Below are 17,176 nucleotides of genomic sequence, written 5' to 3'. Positions count from 1 at the left end.
GAGCAAGGATTGAAAAACTACCTATTGGGTACTATGCTCACTACCTGGGTGACAGTTTTAATTGTACCCCAAACCTCAGCATCAGGCAATATACTCTGATAACAGACCTGTACATGTACCCCTTGAATCTAAAATAAAAGTTTCAAAAAGAGATTAAACAAATTCATATGATTTATTGGGTCACAAAATGTTATTTTTGTTTTGATCCCCCCCCACCCCAAACATTTAAAAAGGTAAAAATCAAAAACAAGAAATGGGGATATGATTCCCTATTTAATAAATGGTGCTGGGAAAACTGGCTAGCCATATGTAGAAAGCTGAAACTGGATCCCTTCCTTACACCTTATACAAAAATTAATTCAAGATGGATTAAAGACTTAAATGTTAAACCTAAAACCATAAAAACCCTAGAAGAAAACCTAGGCAATACCATTCAGGACATAGGCATGGGCAAGGACTTTATGTCTAAAACACCAAAAGCAATCGCAACAAAAGCCAAAATTGACAAATGGGATCTAATTAAACTCAAGAGCTTCTGTACAGCAAAAGAAACTACCATCAGAGTGAACAGGCAACCTACAGAATGGGAGAAAATTTTTGCAATCTACCCATCTGACAAAGGGCTAATATCCAGAATCTATAAAGAACTCAAACAAATTTACAAGAAAAAAATCAAACAACCCCATCAACAAGTGGGCGAAGGATATGAAGAGGCACTTCTCAAAAGAAGACATTTATGCAGCCAAAAGACACATGAAAAAATGCTCATCATCACTGGCCATCAGAGAAATGCAAATCAAAACCACAGTGAGATACCATCTCATGCGAGTTAGAATGGCGATCATTAACAAGTCAGGAAACAACAGGTGCTGGAGAGGATGTGGAGAAATAGGAACACTTTTACACGGTTGGTGGGACTGTAACCTAGTTCAACCATTGTGGAAGTCAGTGTGGCGATTCCTCAAGGATCTAGAACTAGAAATACCATTTGACCCAGCCATCCCATGACTGGGTATATACCCAAAGGATTATAAATCATGCTGCCATAAAGACACATGCACACGTATGTTTATTGCGGCACTATTCACAATAGCAAAGACTTGGAACTAACCCAAATGTCCAACAATGATAGACTGAATTAAGAAAATGTGGCACATATACACTGTGGAGTACTATGCAGCCATAAAAAATGATGACTTCATGTCCTTTGTAGGGACATGGATGAAGCTGGAAACCATCATTTTCAGCAAACTATTTTAAGGACAAAAAACCAGACACCACATGTTCTCACTCATAGGTGGGAATTGAACAATGAGAATACATGGACACAGGAAGGGAAACATCACATGCTGGGGCCTGTTGTGGGGTGGGGGGAGGGGGGAGGGATAGCATTTGGAGATATACCTAATGTTAAATGACGAGTTACTGGGTGCAGCACACCAACATGGCACATGTATACATATGTAACTAACCTGCACGTTGTGCACATGTACCCTAAAACTTAAAGTATAATAATAAAAAAAAAAGGTAAAAATCATTCTTAATAGATTGCAAAAGCAAGCTGTACAGAAAGAGGTGGTAGGCAGGGTTTGTTCCACAGGCCACAGTTTGAGTTCCATGGCTTGCTTTATTCTGCCGTCTCCACCTTTTCTCAAGCAGTTTTCACGGCATGTCCTGGCCTCCTGGCCCCCTTGCATGCTTCTGTCTCTTTCTCTTCTTTATTTTTGTTATTTATTTATTTATTTATTTATTTATTTTGAGACAGAGTCTTGTTCTGTTTCCCAGGCTGGAGTGCAGTGGCGCAATCTCTGCTCACTGCAAGCTCCGCCTCTCTGGTTCAAGCGATTCTCCTGCTTTAGCCTTCCGAGTAGTTGGGTTACTGGTGCCCCCCACCATGCCCGGCTAATTTTTGTAGTTTTAGTAGAGATGAGGTTTCACCATGTTGGCCAGGCTGGTCTTGAACTCCTGACGTCAAGTGATCCATCCCCGCAAAGTGTTGGGATTACAGGTGTGAGCCATTGCAGCTGGCCTCTTTCTCTTCTTTAAAAGATCTTCTACTCTCATCTCCTCACTGAGTTTTGCCCACACATTTTAGGTAGATCTCCTTCCCATGATGACTTATGGTAGCTCTGCCCTTTGTTAGCTGAGAGACTTTGGGCAATTGCTTCTCACCTGGAAGATGGGGATAATACTGGTACTGACCTCAAGGTATTGTATGTATATGTGTATTACATGAGATAGTGCATGCAAAGCACTTAGCACAGTACCAGACTTACTTTAAGTGCTCACTAATGTTATTTAAGATAGTGAATATTATTTAAGTGCTTTGTAATAGTTTTGCTTGTTCATTTAAACCTTCCTCTGATATTTTTCTTATGTTCTCAGAACACCAATAGCCTAGGGCTTTACTTAAAGCAGGTGCTACACATATTGACGTCAAAAATTAGTTAAATTTAAGAAAATCAGCCTGGATGTGGTAGCTGATGCCTGTAATCCCAGAACTTTGGGAGACCAAGGAGGGAGGATTGCCTGATCCCAGGAGTTCAGGACCAGTCTGGGCAATATCTCAAAAAAATAAAGAAAAATTAAAAATTTCTACAAACAGTTATATGGGAGGCAGGAATTGTAGCAGCAGCCAGGCTGTACCAAGTGCTGAAACTGATAGGGCAGAGTTGTAAGAGTTTCAGGCTCTCAATTTAGTCCTTCTTCACAGCCCTATTCTTTTAAGTATTTGTCCAAGATCTCTTCAGTAGGGGAAAGATTAAACACTCTTTGTGGGAGAGGCAGAGCCACCCACTCAGACTCTTCTCTGTTATCAAGAGTACTTCCACTCTGGCCTCAAACTTGTTCAACTCTCCCAACAAATCAAATTTGGACACAAACTAGACTTCCTCTGCTTAACAGGCAGTTTAGTGACCACCTGCTTCTACCTTTACGCACTCACATGGGATCTTACTAGTCCATTTTCACACTGCTATAAAGATATACCAGAGACTAGGTAATTTATAAAGGAAATAGATTTAATTGACTCACAATTCTGTCTAGGTGGGGAGGCCTCAGGAAACTTACAATCATGGTAGAAGGGGAAGCCGGCACATCTTACATGGTGGCAGGTGAGAGAGAGGAGCAAAGGAGGAGCTTCCAAATGCTTATAAAACCATCAGATCTTGTGAGAACTCACTATCATGAGAACAGCATGGGGGAAACTGCCCCCATGATCCAATTACCTGCCTCCCTCGACACGTGGGGATTACAATTACTAATGTATTCCTTCCCACCACAAGACATGCTCTTCATGCAAGGAATTTCAGTAAACACAGCCCTATTCTCTTATCTGGTTACATTTCCTGTGATATCTTAGTGCTCACCTTCCTCCTAACCCCACTCAGTTTGTAGAAATCAGGTTGCTAGTAGGTTTTGACAAAAGGAGAATAAAAGTCTTATCCCCTTGGGGAGGGCAAGGCAGAGAGTCTGTCCCAGATTTTGTCCTCTGGTCCGGCCTATGGAGAGAGGGATGGCAAGCAGAGATGAAGGTGTTTCAGAAGGCGCTCTGTGAGATATGTGATAAACTGCCATTTGGATGTTAATGAGGGACACTGGGTGGGGTGAGAGAGGCCTTTCCTCAGCTGTGTCATTCTCTCTGTGGCTTCAGTGTTTGACAACTTGGAGGGTGGGCAACAAATGTGCCACTTTGAGGGGAAAGGACTGACAATGGGCTTCAGAGGTGTGGCAAGGTGTCTTTGTGCAATTTTGCTGGTGAAGAAGACTCGGTCAATAAGCCTCACCCAGGAGTTTGTCCAGTGGCAATGCAACAAGGTAGCACAGCCTAGAAACTATTGGGGTGGAGAGTGTGTGGATATTAGGAACATGGGGCTTTGGTGTCAGGTGCTCTACCGCTTACTAAAACCCTTGGACTATTTCTTCATCTAGAAAATAGAGATAATGGGCCGGGCGTGGTGGCTTACACCTGTAATCCCAGCACTTTGGGAGGCCGAGGCCGGTGGATCACCTGAGGTCAGGAGTTTGCGACCAGCCTGGCCAACATGGTGAAACTCTGTCTCTACTAAAAACACAAAAAATTACCTGGGCGTGGTGGCAGGCACCTGTAATCCCAGCTACTCCGGAGGCTGAGGCAGGAGAGTTGCTTGAACCTGGGAGGCGGAGGTTGCAGTGAGCTGAGATGGTGCCATTGCACTCCAGCCTGGGCAACAACAAGAGTGAAACTCCAACTCAAAAAAAAAAAAAAAAAAAAGAAAGAAAATAGATATAATGATAATACCTATGTAGGACAGTTGAAAAGATTAAGTAAGATAATATATGTAAAGCATGTGGCAAGTGATATTAAAATATCAGAAAGCAACATGGGTCAGTAACATATGACATATTCCTGGCAATGTAACCCCACTGGAATCTATAAAGAGTGGCCTGGCATTTAGACACATGAGTCACATATGTTTCCATGTGCCTTGAGTTGCCATTAAATTAAGTGATTTTTTTTTTGTCCCTTAAAAACCACATCCTTTTAATAGAAAACTACAGCAAATACCATGCAATATGTGAAAAGGACCACTTATTTATTATCACTACATGTCAGAAACCATCTGGACCATTTTCTTGCAGCAGATGTTTGCCAAATTAACTTTGGAAACAGAATTCATCTAGGGTATTTCTGTTAGCACAATGAATGTAAGTAGGACAAATGCAGATACATTTTTCAAAACAATATTAAGCCTTATTACAGTCAGGTAAAAAAACCATGGTGACTGCACACATTCTCATAATTTGCTCAGAGAGCTCAGGAAGTGTCAATAAACTATCTCTTAATTTAAAAGAGATTAATTTAGAAATGATCTGAAATGCAAAAGAGTTTTAAAACCTTGACCATGAAAGCTTAAAAACATTTAATTCATATTGTTCATGGTAATGAGGCAGGGGAATGGGGAATTAGGGTAGCCAAGGGCTGGGGCATAAGCAAGAGAACAGCAGGTGCAGCCAGTTCTAGGCAAGATTGGGCAGCACACAGGCCTTATCTTCACCCCTGTGATAAGACAGAAGTCTCCACTTCAGCCTCTGATTGGTCGCAGGCCAATCCTTTATAGGATATCACCAATTGGAGGCACCTAAAGGGCACTTAGGGGTGTTACCAAATTCTTTTGGCTTTATACAAATCCTGGGGAGCGTTGCAACAGAAGAGGCTCTCCAGCCGCTTGCTTGAGCTCGCTCCCATTTTGTAATTGTACTTCCGCCTCTTCATAAATCTGTGCCTTCGTTACTCTGTTCTTTAGTTGCTTTGTTTGCCTTTTGTTGCTTTGTTCCTTTGTTGCTTCGTTCCCTTTTTGCTTCATTCTCTTGTTGCTTTGTGCGTTTTGTTCAACTCTTTGTTCAACACACCAAGAACCTGGACAACTCACAGTTAAGACCTTCCATCTGGTAAAAGTGATGGTAATTGTTAAGACATATCTTCTATTTATTTATTTGTTTGTTTATTTATTTTTGAGACAAGGTCTCACTCTGTTGCCCGGGCTTTTGTAGTGGCACAATCGTAGCTCACTACAGCCTCGATCTCCCTGGCTCAATCAATCCTTCTGCCTCAGCCTCCCAAGTATCTGAGACAACAGGTGTGTACCCCCATGCCTGGCTACTTTTTAAATTTTTTGTAGAGATAGGGTCTCACTGTGTTGCCTAGGCTAGTCTCCAACTCCTGTGCTAAGTGATCCTCCTGCCTTGGCCTCCCCAAGTGCTGGGATTACGGGCCTGAGCCACTGCATCCAGCCTGCTGATTGTTAAAGAGTATTTTATTCTCTTTCATTCACAGATGTACTGTGTTAGGGACTGGGAAATAAAAAAATCTATTGAGAATTAGCTTCTGCCCTCAAGGATCTTTTAGTCTCATAGAGAAACAGGTAAACGAATATAGACAGTGTTATCCAGGGCTAAGATTCAGGTATGCCTCAGATCCTAGGGAAGCCCCCCCAAAACAACCATAACAACCAGACCAATGGGTATAAACATATGATTTGATAGAAGTAAGACCAGTTTTTGATAGATCAGTAGAGTGACTATAGTTTACAACAACCTATTGTACATTTCAAATAGCTAGGAGAGGCTAGGCACGGTGGCTCATGCCTGTAATCTCGGCAATTTGGGAGGCCGAGGGGGGGTGGATCACTTGAGGTCAGGAGTTTGAGATGAGCCTGACCAACACGGTGAAACTCTGCTTCTACTAAAAATACAAAAATTAGCTGGGTGTGGTGGTGCATGCCTGTAATCCCAGCTACTCGGGAGGCTGAGGCAGAATTGCTTGAACCCGGAGGTGGAGATTGCAGTGAGCCGAGATTGAGCCACTGCACTCCAGCCTGGGTGACAGAGAGAGACTCTATCTCAAAAAACAAAACAAAACAAAAAAACAACACCTCCCCCCACCCCCGGCAAAAAAAACAAAACCAAACCCAAATAGCTAGGAGAGAGTAATTCAAGTCTCTAGCTTAAAGACAAATATTTAAGGTGATTAATATCCCAACTACACTGATGAGATCTTCACTGTACATCTGTTATGCATCAATAAAAAAATTGTTTAAAAGATTGAAATTCCCCAGGCCTCTCTCAAAAAACCAGACCAAGGGCCAGGGAATACTTCTTGAAGGACGTGAAATTTGAGAGACAGGGAAAGTTTGCAGAGCAAAAGCAAGCAGGAAGTGGGGGTAGGGGAGTAAGATCATCAGCAACTTGTCAATTTTTGTAATCACCACAGTACAATAAGATAATTATGACTGTAATATCTAATAATTAAAAATTTTCAATCGCTAGTATTTTCAACAGGTTTATTTTAAAATCCAATATTTGCCTTCTGTAGAGTCAGAATTCTGGAACATAAAAGGATATTTAGTATCTTTTTAGTCTATTTCCAGTATGAAAAGCCTTTAAAAAATACCAAGGTAATACATATTTAATATAGAACATTTAGATAAGCAAAAGAAGGAAAAAATTCACCTTTAATCCTATTCTAAACTGTCATGAATATTTTGTAACTAAATTCTTGCAAATGCTCATGATTATTTCCTTGAAGTAGATTAGGATAAACTCCAAGATGAGAATGCAAATTTAAAGAAAATGATTATTTTAAGGGTTTTGACTAATGTTAACAAAGACGGAAAGATTGTGTTCATATTTGAAAGCCTAAGCTCTGGAGTAGATTGCCGAGTTTTTGCTACTGTCCACCATTACTAATTCTCGCCATTTGGCAGATCCTGTATCTTTCTAGAAGCTTTTGCTTTTTTATTGACCAGTGGAGAATCTCAGCTTTGGCTCATCATCTATCATGCCTGTACCATGGAGTGGCCAATAGGATTACAATGGATAATCTCTGTGAAGAATTTATTACAGTGCTAACACACATTAAGCATTCAGTAAAGTTCAACTATTATTTCTATTACTGTTGTCATTATCACATTCTTCCTAGCAATACAGAAAAGTGCCCATTTTCCTCTGCCTTTGATAATAGTGGCAAAAAAAGCATTTCTAGCTTGATAGATGAAAATGGTGCTTGCTTTAATTTGCAATTCTTTATTAACCCACAACCCCCTTTTTTTAAAAAAAAGATGAAGGGCTCAAGGACACCCAACAAATTATTAGAAGAATTAAAACTAGCACCCCGATTGCCTGATTTATAGACCACTGCTCTTGCTAGTTCATTGCTCAGCCTTGAAGGGCAATATAGCTCATTTGTCTAACGTGGCCCCTGAAGTCAGCCAGCCTGGGTTCAAATCTCAGCCCTTACTACTTTCTAGCTCTGTGATCTTGGACCTTTCCTTCCTGCAAAGAGAGAGTTCATAACTTCTCTGGGCCCTAGTTTCTTGCTTTATAAAACAAAGATACTGAAATTAAAGGTCATTCTAAGCATTAAATTAGTTAATTCATATTAAGTACTTAGAACAGGGACTAACAAGTATGAAGTGCTCATGGGGCTCTAGCCTGTTAGATGTGTCACCCTCCTGGATCACACCGACTTTCTTGTAAGGCACTTACCTGTTCATATAGCTCAACTGCCTTTAACACTGGAGTTGGGAGAGTAGTTTGGGAACTGGTGGGGACTTCTCCCAAAGTTAGGCAGCTGTGATGAAATACAGTGCATAGCTGATCACAAGGTCTTTGCCTGGAAGGCAGGTTCAGAGTGACATGATTAATTTCTTTCACAGAAGCTTCCATATTTATGAACATTCAGAGACAGGAACAACACACAGAACCAGAGCGAAAGCGCACTCACTCCACTCATTCCCAGCAATCTGCTGTTCCTTAGGTTTACCCACAGATTGACTTAAAAGTCTTTCAGGGGCCAGGCGCAGTGGCTCACACCTGTAATCCCAGTACTTTGGGAGGCTGAGGCAGGCAGATCACTTAACGTCAGGAGTTCGAGACCAGCCTGGCCAACATGGCAAAACCCCGTCTCTACTAAAAATAAAAAAATTAGCTCGGCATGGTGGCATGCACCTATAATCCCAGCTACTTGAGAGGCTGAGGCAGGAGAATTGCTTGAACCCCGGAAATGGAGGTTGCAGTGAGCCGATCATGCCACTGCACTCCAGCCTGGGTGACAGAGCAAGACTCCATCTCAAAAACAAACAAACAAACAAACAAAAAAAGTCTTTCAGAACCTAACCTGTCTACAAGTAGAAAAACTTGTTAAATCCCAGAGTGGAATCAGTTACAGAATCTAGCTGGGATTTTTCTTTGTCCTAACCATAGTCTTTTAAAAACAGTGTCTATTTGCAGAGACAAATACTGGAACCTGGTTCTTATTGTGACTGCTTGTGTTTTAAATCAAAGACATTTTAGAATCATAAGGGAAAAGTTGCAAAGACAAATTTTTAAATAACCATGGATGTCCAATTTCACTAAAAATAAAATCTCTATTTTAAAAATAAAGAAGATAACATAGCCTTCCTTAAAGATGCTAATATAGCCATTAGTCTGACAAATATGCATTATGTCTAAATGCTGAATATTGTGCAATTTAACTTTTGCCATTTCACATATTTCTGAGAGAATTACAGATAATTATCAGTTATTTGTTTTTAAGATAAAAATATTAGCCCTATTCTTTAAAAAAATCTTTTATAATTGAAATTATCTAAAACACCAGTGATTCTAATCAATATGCAGGCATTTTGCAAGCAAGTATTTATAGCAAAATTGTTCATTTAAAAAAATGTTTGAGTAGAAAAAGTCCAGGAGCAAAAAAATAAACTTCCATTCTCACAATATGGAGGTATTGAAAGTGAAAATCCATCAGAAAAATAGGTTGATGGCTTGATCCACCCATACCTATACTGACAGCAAATAAGTGAATTTAAAATGAAGATGAGAAATCTTTGTGCAGATGTAGGAGGTTAATTATCAGTGAAACATTGTAAAGCAATCTTTCAAAAATCACTGGGGCTAGACACAGTGGCTCACGCCTCTAATCCCAACACTTTGGGAGGCTGAGGCAGGAGGATCTCTTGAACCAGGAGTTCAAGACGATCCTGGGCAACAAAGCAAGACCCAGTCTCTACAAAAAATTTAAAAAATTAGTCAGTCATGGTGACATATACCTGTAGTTCCAGTTACTCAGGAGGCTGAGGTGGGAGGACTGCTTGAGCCCAGGAGTTCAAGGTTTCAGTGAGCTATGATCATGCCATTGCACTCCAGGCTGGGTGGCAGCGTGAGACCCTGTCTCAAAAAAAAAAAAAAAATCCTTGGACACTTTACTAAGCTCTGACATCAGTATTAGTCACCAAGATAAACTGTGTGCTATAGAGTGACATGATGGCATTGTTTTATAGGCAGAGTTCTTAGAAAACACCCAAAGTAGAGGTCTTTAAGGGAGGGCACTGTCTAATTGATTGCTCAGATATGTTGCCACATTTAGAAATACATTAGCCAGTATAACTCGTTTTCAGTTATTTCTGATTTTCCTTTTGTTGGGGTTGAATTCAAGTCAGAAATAACTGAAAATAAGTTATTAAATTAAATTTCATATAAGAGAGCACTAGTATTTTACATAAACAATGTGACAAACTAATCCAATTACAAGGATCATGAGAGAAATTTTTTAAAGTATGGATTGTTTTCATAATTATGTCATGTCTCTTCTTAAGCTCTTCACCTTACTTTTTATATATCTGGTATTAATATTCCTACCTTAAATCATTTTTGATTAACATTTGTTTTATACTTTATATCTTTTTCCTACTTTTTATTTTCAACCTTTGAGATAAATATTATATAGCAGGGTTTTATTTTTTCATCTAATTCAAGGGCTTGGAAATCCTTCCTTTCTTTCTCCTCTTCTCTTCTCTACTCTTCTTTTCTCTTGTCTTCTCTACTTTTCTTTCTTCTTTTTAAGGAACGGGGTCTCTATCACCCAAGCTGGACTGCAATGGCCTCATCAAAATTCACTGCAGCCCTGATTTCCTGGGCTCAAGTGATCCTCCCACCTGAGCCTCCTGGAGTAGCCAGAACTACAGGGGCATGCCATGCCACCACACTAGCTAATTTTTGTATTTTTTGTAGACAGAGGTCTCCCTATGTTGCCATCCTCCCACTTTGGCCTCCCAAAGTGCTGGGATTACAAGAGTGGGCCACATGTGCCAGGCTTGGAAACTGTTTCTTAGCCACCAAAATCTATTTTTCTATTCTTCTACAGTAATAAAGTTGTAACTGGGCTGTTGCTATCCAGTGAAGAGCTGCATTGCCCAGCCTCCCCTTGCAGCTTGGATTCTAAGTTGTTGCCAGTGAAATGTGAGTAGATGTGATATCTGCATTTGCTGGCTTTGCTTGTATGCCTTTTGAGTCAGAACTTAGATATGCCTTTTCCTATCTTCAAGTATGCAGATGAGGACAACACTGTGAAGGATGGTAGACAAGTGATATGGAAAGAAGTTGGATCTCTGGATGGACTGTGGAACAGAGTTGCCCATTGATTTAGAGCATTGACTTCTGCTATATTATATTCTTTAAGACATTAGATTATTGTTGGATCTTTTTATTTTTTATTTGAGACAAGATCTCACTTCATCACCCAGACTGGAGTGGAGTGGTGCAATCATGGCTCACTGCATCCTCCACCCTTTGGGCTCAGGTGATCCTCTCATTTCAGCCTTCCGAGTAGCTGGGACTACAGACACAAACCACCATGTCCAGCTAATTTTTTAAATTATTTTTTTGCAGAGACAGCGTCTCCCTACGTCACCCAGGCTGGGTCTTTTTGTTATAATAATCTTATCTTGCCCCGTGGCACTTACCATATAACATATTCTACACAGGATTTTCATCTATTTTATTCTGTTTCCTATTGATTTGTATCTATTAGATTAAAAGCCCCTTGAAGAAAGAGGACATGACTTCTACTTTTGTACACCATGTTAGTGCTTAGCATATTTTCTCTTTGAACAATTATTTTCTGAGCCCCTAGTGGGTGCCAGGAACTGTACTAGGAAGTAGGCGCATAGTGGGGAACAAGCAGAAAAGTTTCCCACTCTTTAGTATTGTGGGGAGCTGGACATCAAACAAACAGAATAAATATGTAATTATGATAAAGGAAAGTACAGGGCATTCTGAGACCTAATTTATATTGGGAGCTCAGAAAGACTTCTCTGAGGAAGTGATTTTTCAGTTGAGTCTTGATGGCTGAATAAGAGTTAGGTGAAGAGTGGAAGGGAAGACCACTGCAGACATGGAACAGCGTAGGCTAAAATCAGCGGCAAAGACTGTGGTGCGTTCACAGAACCAAGTGAAGGTCAGTTAGGTTGAGTGTGGTGAGTGAAGTGGAAACTGGTGTGAAATGAGCCTGGAGGAGTTGTCAGAGGCCCAAAGATACAGTGTCTTGAAAGATTTGATATCTCATTCCAGTCTTGGCAGCCACTGAGGGATTTTGATTTAGTTTGCACTTAAAAACATTTCTCTGCATTCCGGGCGAAGGACTGATTATAAGGGAGAGAGAATGCGAATAAACTGATAACAGGAAGCACCCTGGCAAGAAATGACTGGCCTGGAACGGGGTGTAGCCATGGGGAGAGAGGAAAGAGGAGGGACTCAAGATGCAGTCTGGAGGTGGAAGTAGCAGGACTTGGAAACACCATGTCTGGAGGAGGGGTGGTGGAGGAGGGGAAGGTGGCAACAAATCATTCTTAAACTGATTTATTCATTTCTTTCGCCCACTTAAATGGAGGAGGAAAAAGGTCTCATGGGTCTTTCTTTTGTGATTTTCTTTGAGTAAACATCTACCCTATAGCCACCTAAACCTGGTTGTCCCACCTGAAGTATTCCATTCTGCATTCTGTCTTGGGCTAGTGGAATTTTCCTTTCCAATTGGATTGTTAGATTGTGCGAGGGAGAGAACTGTGTTGCTTTCATCTCCTGTCCTACATAGCACCTAGCACGGTGCTTTGCTCAAAGCAGATGCTGAAAATCATTTCTGAAATACATTTCTTTTGAGTGCTTTGTAAGAAATATATTTTTCTTCAGCTGCACAAGAAAAATTTTATTTTCCTTTAGTCTTTCAGTTTTTAGCCCCCTGGTAAACTACAGTGCATTTGGGATATTGGTTATACATTCAAGTGAATTTTTCCTTTGCTCTTTGATTTTAGTGTATAGTAGAATCAAGTTGTTGGACCAGTAAAAAGCCCAGTGCCTCATCCAAATCTGGTATTCATATCTGTGAGGCGAGAACTACTGACGAGCACACTGAAACATTTTGCACATGTGTTTTTCTCTTTTGCCTCTGTGGTAAGGCATTTTCCTAGCTGTGCTTTGGATTTTTCCCATTCTAGTTTTGAAATTTCCACATAGGATTTAGCCACTTGGTGAACTCCTCCCAGATCCCCTGCATACTATCAGAGTCAGCTTCAGCCATAAGATTCTTGGTATTTTTCTGGTTCTTTGAGCCTGTCTTCACTGTCCCACCTCACTGGCTTCTTTGCCTTTATTCTTTCCCAATATTTCATGGTTGTAACCTGTGAACTTTTTCTTTCAACAGTTCTCTGTCCTCGGGAAAGCACTCTGTCTTGTCTGTTCCATGGTTTTTGATTTTGACTCTGTTGCTAGCCAGCTGTGACAGTTGCCACTTGAACCAGTGTGGGCTATTTTTCTTTAGCTGTGTCTGTTTCTCATCTTCCTCTGCCTTGACATTGTTTCAGACATAGTTTTTAATTCAACAGAATTTTTCTCGTAATTCTTAGATGCTGATTCCAGTCTGTCTCTTTAAAATAAAGCCAATTTTGTCCATTTCTTTCTTTTTTCCATTTGTCAATGTTGAGATTGCCACTGCTCTTGACAGCTGCTATTCAGTATGTCATTACTCAGCCTTGGAAGTAATTTTAGAATGTCTTGTGCCCCTGACTCTGGAACACTGTGTCCCAAGGGTGGTGCATCTGAAGGATGTGGGGATGACCTGAAGAAGAATCTGTGACATTTGTACAGTGCCTTACAAGTTACAGGGGACCTTTAAATATGTGATCTTGCTTAGTGCTTACAATAAGCATATGAGGGTGGCAGGGCATTATAATGCCTGTTTTAAAGTCAAGGAACTTGAGATCATAAAGTTAAGTATTTTCCCAAAGTTGCCCAGCTAGAAGGTGATGGAGAAAGGTTTGAACATATGTCCCACCAGTGCTCTTCATGCTACAGAATTCTGTCTTTTTAATATCATTTCAATTTCAGGCTGGGAAGGACACTGTAGGTTGCAGGAGCAATTGGATCCAGGAACTCAAACAATGTTGTCAGGGCCTAGTCTTTCTTCTCTTTTGGCTCTGCCTTCCTCTGAGTTGATTTTCCCTTTATCCAGGCTCTTCCCTTGCAGGGCAGTGTGGCTTCTAACAGCTCTAAGCCAATAACCTTCAATTCAGAGGAAAGGAGAACATGCCCCTTCTGGCAGAAGTACAGAACTTGCTTCTCATTGTCTCCAATTGGGTTATATGTTTGCCTCTGAACCAATCACTGTGGTCAGAGGCTTGGATGCTCTGATTGGGCAGGCATGAGGCATATGACCTCTAGAGAGCCACAGAGGTAATCAACCAGGCTTAAATTCCATGGCAGGAGAATCGGGGAAAAGTGGTTTCCCAGAAGAAAATTGAGAACAAAAGTAATGCCTGTTGGGCAGACAAAGGCCTGAGATGCCCTCCGTGCTGGGTGTTTCTCATTTGCCCCTCAGATCTACTCATCACCCTTTTCTGTGCCTCGGGAGTCTAACTCATGTATATTACATTGATAAGCTTTCTTTCCCTCAAGCTTCCAATTGTATTTGGCCAATGGAGAACTCTAGCAGATTAGAGTCAAGCAGAAGTGTGAGGGAGGGGTGTTTATTCCACCAGCCCCTTTCCAGAAAGGGCCCTACTTGTAAATAAAGTTCACAGTGCCCACCAGGCAGCCCTCTTGACACAGTTCGTGCCGTCTCCAGGTGCTGCTGCTTTCTTTGCTTTTTCAAGACAGAATGGTAACACCCCTGGGGTTTGGCACAATCCCTTTTAGTTTTTCTACACTCTGCTCACACTTTTGTAAATGATCCCCGTATTAAACTCAAGTTCCCAAATAAGAGTGCATCATCTAACTCCTGCCATGACCTGAATGATATACCCTTTATAAGCAGAGAAGTAAAAGTCACATTCATGTCAAGTGAAAAATGATTCGGATCATCTGGGGGCGTTAGCTCAGGAGTTGAGAAGATTTAGGTGAGGCATGTTGACTGTATTCAAAATCAATGCAAAGGGTGGCCACAGGGAAGAGGGAGCAGCATGGTTTTGTGTGGCTTCTTTCAAATCAGAGTTGTTAGGTTTCCAACAAATAGTGCTGTCTAAAAATGAAGCAAGCTGCCCAAAAGGTAATGAGCTCACCATCACTGAAGGTATTCAGCTGGACATCTTTAGTGACATCCACTTGTCAAGGGTTTTTGTGAAGGGGATTCCTTCATCAGATAGTAGGTGAATTAAATTACCTTGAGAGTCCCTTCCTAGAGTTCTATTCATGCAGGAATATTTTTCATTTCCTCTGGCCCATTGCTTTCTCACTGCCTGGCAGACATTTGATGTTGGAACCAGAGGCTATGGGTGCATCTGCTGAGGCCTGGAGACTTGGTATTGTTTGCACTGATTTCCTAGGTCTTCTGGTTCCTCTCCTCCCCCAACACCCTCTGGTGTGAGGGTCATAAATCAGAAGTGGTGAACTGTTCTTTGGTATCTTGTCAGTGGCATGTTGGGTGCATTAAAAGACTTCATGTGCCCCTTTGCCTACATAGACTGGCAAATGTCCCCAGGTAGAAGCTATAGGGAGCAATCTATTGGTGCTCATTACTAAATGTCACAAAGAAGTAAACTGCTACTCCCAGAGAAGTAAAATTATATTAGCAACCAGAAATTGCTGAACTTTAACCATTGAGATGAACAAAAAAATCTGTGACATGACATTGCTATTCTTTTTATTATATATGTTTTTCCATTTATGAAATTGAATTTAAAAAGCCTTCTAGAGTTTTATGGGCTCAATTACGAACGTCCTTTCCTAATCCTAATTTATTCAGAAGGAATCAAACTCCTTAGAGACAAATTCTCCTACCCTGCAGGGTTTTCTGGACCTACTGTATCTGGGTGTAAGTGACAGACAGTGATTTGGCCAACTTACTTTAAAAAAGAATTGACAGGACTGAAGAAAAATCTGAAGAAGCAGGCTTGGAATGGGCAATTTGCAGAGCAGTAGAAGCCAAGCATCTTGGAAGGGGATGGCTGGAGGTATAAAGCAGCTCTAATGAAATTTCTGTCTGTGAGTCACTCTACTCAAAATGTGAAATTGTGAGGAAGGAGTCCTAACGGGCTCTTTGAGTCTCAAGCCTATCTTTGGTTGGGGAAAGGGCAGGGCACCTTGACTGAGAATCTGACCAAACCTACACACAGTGGGAGAGGTAATATCCCTGAATAATGGAAAAATGGAAACCACTGTCCACACACCAACTCTTAACGGCAGCCAGGAAATTACCATATAAAAATAAAGATTGAAGCAGGTAATATGGTAGTTCTGAGGCAGGATAGCTTATCCTAGAAAAGTTGATTATGGTTAATGTGGAAAAAGTACTGACACATAGACATGTATTGGAGAAATATTCATTGAGAGAAACATTATTTGAAAGGATTAAGATTCTATTGTTCCTCTCAGAGTGGTTTTAGGATTGTCTATGGTGTAATGAGATATTTGCCAGCCCAATGTGGGTCTCGGACAGGAGCTGACAAGCTTTTTCTGTAAGGGCCACATAGTAAATATTTTAGGTTTTGCAGACCATATAGTCTCTGTTGCAACTACTCAACTCTGCCATTGTAGTGTGAGTCAGACAATATGTAAACAAACGGGGGTGGCTGTGGCCCAATAAAACTTTATTTACAAAAATAGGTGGTGGTGAGGTCTGGCCCATGGCTGTACCTTGCTGAGCCTTGGTTTAGGGAGATACTTTATTGCTATGGTAGCGTGGTGTGTGGTGGAGCCCAGTCAAGGCAGCAATTGTAGGCTCAATGTGAGTCATCAGTTTGCTCAGTAGCTGAGTCTGAGCACATTGGTGATGGGCCCTGGAAGACATGTCTAGAACAGAAAGAAAGCACATGGTAGTTGACCTGGGATTGCCAAGTTCATCCTGGTCCAACTGCTCTGTGATTGAGGGCTGCTAGAGCTCCCAGAGCCTCAGTTTCCTCATCTTTAAAGTGGAGAATATAATTAGAATGTCTCTTATGTTTGTTGTTTATGAGAAATAGACAGCATGGAGCTTAATAGGTAGTACTTAGAGCACACACTTTGTTCATTCTCTTTCCTCCCTTCCTAAAGTCACATGGAAAGCATACATTGCTTCAGTAGGTCTTCACTGAAAGATCACTGACATTTCATTTAACTTGGGAAATGTTTGAAAAAAGCCAATGCAGTGTTTTTGGAGATTCTCAGGAGCACAGAATGATGAAAAAGAGGGTGAAGGAGTGGCCTTAGAAGGATGAGGAAAATACCTTGTCTCCGTGTCTTCTTCACGTTTCTCTCCAACCATGGCCTCTTCTCTGGACAGACTCCCTTTGAGGTATGGGCAGTTCTGAGGCATATTCACAAGCAGGAGTTCCTGTGGAGGGAACTTTAAATCAGGCCCTTGGGGTAACAGTTTGGGAATGTAAAAGTATTC

This window comes from Pongo abelii, chromosome 8 (assembly GCF_028885655.2).
Source record: "Pongo abelii isolate AG06213 chromosome 8, NHGRI_mPonAbe1-v2.0_pri, whole genome shotgun sequence".
Lineage (NCBI taxonomy): Eukaryota > Metazoa > Chordata > Mammalia > Primates > Hominidae > Pongo > Pongo abelii.
Note: the sequence above shows the minus strand (reverse complement) of the source record.